Source organism: Trachymyrmex cornetzi, unplaced genomic scaffold (assembly GCF_001594075.2).
Source record: "Trachymyrmex cornetzi isolate Tcor2-1 unplaced genomic scaffold, Tcor1.1 scaffold377, whole genome shotgun sequence".
In the NCBI taxonomy this organism is placed as follows: Eukaryota; Metazoa; Arthropoda; class Insecta; order Hymenoptera; family Formicidae; genus Trachymyrmex; species Trachymyrmex cornetzi.
In genome coordinates, this window is record NW_017298501.1 from 65604 (window position 1) to 68809 (window position 3206).

Consider the following 3206-nt stretch of genomic DNA (forward strand, 5'->3'; position numbering starts at 1 on the left):
TACATCAGTTGCAAATGGAATGATAATTTATTTACTTCATTTATTATTTATTAATCACAAAAAGGGTTAATCTTTATATTGTGAGGGTGGTTTGTACCCCTAAAACGCTTTATGGGGACGTATAAAAAAATACGTATCCAATATTTTTCGGTGTTTTGAAAGTATGCCAAGTTTCATTAAGATCGGCGGGTGGCACTTGGGTAGGTTTACTTGTAAGCTTTTAACATTTAGGCAGGATGTTTTCAAATTCGCGCCCATAAAGTACAAGACGTGAAACTTTATGCTAAAACAAAGATTTTTTTGGTAAGAGAAAATTGCGTCTAAAACTATAAGTATTAACTTAAGTATTTATTTTTTTTCATCGAGTTTTCAATGTTGAAGCAATAAGGATCATTTTTGCTTCAACGTTGAATAACTCGATGAAAAAAATTTCGTTACGATCATTATTTACGAAGTACTGCATACTGTTAAATGTACGTAATTTTATTTCTTTATTTAATTTAATTTTATTTCTTTTTTTTGTTAGTAAATCGATCTTTCAATTCTTCTATTTGTATTTGAGTAATTATAGTTTATATCTACGCGTTGTTCTACTTTTATATATATAGAACAATGTTTATTAACGCTTTCTTTAATTCTCTTTCCGTCCTTCTGTCAGTTGAAATAAATGAAAGAATAACAGACGTTGACGAAGTAAGCACAATAAGAAAATCAATAAATTAATAAATATATTCGACTCTATTTCGTGTGTACTTTTTCCATACGAAATTAATACTTTAACATAAATGAAAAATTTCAACTGATAGAAGAATGAAAAGAGAATTGAAGATAATGTTAAACGTTACGTTACGTTATAATATTTTATATCATCTAAAAATAGACCGAAAAATAATGATTACCGAAGAACAAATAGAAGAATTAAAAAATGTAAACCCAATTAATTTACTCACTAAAAATGAAGAAATAGATTCTATTCAAATGTATGATTCCACAATGTAAGTACTAATAGGCAAATCAATACACAAACATACAACAAACTGTAATAACAATATAATATACAGGGTGACCCATTTTAACTTAGCAGCCAAATAACTCGAAACATCGCGATTAAATAAAAAAATGTTCGAAACAAAAATTGTTGGATATGAAGGGGCTGATTGAACTATGACCTTGACAATGACCTTGTCCTTCATTTTCAAGGTCATTTGAAGGTCAAGGTAATTTTTTAAAATGGGAAGCCCCATTTTTCGTTGAATATTCTTGTAGCTTATCTCGAGAGCTTTCCAAAACACTATAATAAAATATTTTTTCATTAAGTACTTCTCGAGTTATAAGGCTCGAATGTTACAGTACCGCCGCCGACATTAGCATTACGCAAGGTATCCGACCGATGGCTAAAACCTCTTGAATGTTGTTCAGGATCATATCCTAGATAACATTTGTTAAGATCAAGGTCATTGGAGATTGTTTCTCTTATTTTCATTTTTACATAAAAATGAATTTTCAGTGCAAATCTTCTGGATGCCTTTCTTCCTTATTTTCTGTGAGAAATTGTCCTGGTAGTCGAAAAGTCTCTCCATAAATAAGCTCTGCTGGTGTAGTTTTGAGATCCTCCTTCCAGCAAGCTCTGATTCCTAACAAAATTATAGGTAAAATTTCAGTCCACGCTTCTGTTTGATGACACTTAATTGCTGCTTTGAGTTGTCGATGAAGACGCTCTACTAGTCCGTTAGCTGCAGGATGATAAGCTGTCGTCCTTATGTGAGCTGTGCCAGTTAATTGAGTTAACTTTTTAAATAGTTCAGACTCAAATTGCCGGCCTTGATCTGTAGTTATCCTAGCTGGTGTTCCAAACCTTGCAATCCAGTTTGCGAAAAGCTCTTTAACTACTGTTTCTGCTGAGATGTTCTCTATCGGAATTGCTTCTGGCCATCTGGTAAACCGATCTACAATAGTGAGACAGTATTTGTATCCATTTGAAATTGGAAGTGGACCAACAATATCTAGATGTATATGCTCGAATCTTTTTGAGGGAACAATGAAGTTTCCTAATGATGCTGCATTGTGTCTTGAAATCTTTGATTGTTGACACTGGATGCATGTCCTAGCCCATTTTCGACAATCTTGTTCAATGTGTGGCCATATAAATCGCTGAGTTACCATTTTAACCGATGTCTTGATTCCCGGGTGTGACAAACCATGCAGGGACTTGAAAACCTGCTTCCGAAATGATTTTGTCACGAAGGGTCGTGTTATCGGTGTTGAGGTATCGCAATAGAGTTTCTTGGTTGATCCTGGAATTAGAACTTCAGTTAGCTTTAACCCTCTATTAGCTTTAATTATCTCTTGTATTTCTTGATCACTTTCTTGATCTTTTGCAAGATCTTCAAAATTTATTGCTTCATGAATGGCTTCAATTCTTGATAATGTGTCAGCTACAATATTTTCTTTTCCAGAAACATGGCGAATGTCAGATGAGAACTGGCCAATGTATTCAAGGTGTCGAGTTTGTCTTGGTGAGCTTCGTAAGGGATCTTGATTGAATGCATAAATCAATGGTTTGTGGTCCGTGTAAATGGTGAATTCTCTTCCTTCAAGAAGATGTCGAAAATGTTTGACTGCTATGTAGATCGCAAGAAGTTCTCTGTCAAATGGGCTGTACTTTATTTGTGCATTACTAAGTTTTTTACTAAGGAACGCCAAAGGTTGCCATTCTTCTTCGACACGCTGATGAATTACTGCTCCAATTGCTGTATCTGATGCGTCTGTCGTTAAAGTTATTTCAGTCTTTGTGTTAGGATGTGCCAAGATTGTTGCTCTGGACAAACTATTTTTGCAGTTTAAGAAAGCCTGCTCCATATCCGTAGTCCAGTCTACAGGCTTCTTTCCTTTATTTTTAGGTCCTTTGAGAGCATCATTTAGACGAGCTTGGTCTTTGGCTGCCCCTGGAATGAATCTTCTATAGAAATTTAGCATTCCAAGGAATTGTCGTAACTGTTTGACTGTATCTGGTTTTGGAAAGTTTTGATGGCTTCAACTTTTTCTGGTAAAGGTTGTGTTCCGTCTTCGGTTACAAGGTATCCGAGGAATTTAACCTGTTGCGCTCCAAAAGTACATTTTGCTGGGTTGATTCGAACACCATATTTATCCAATCGAGCGAATAATTGTCTCAGGTGCTCCTTATGTTCCTCAACTGAAGCTGATGC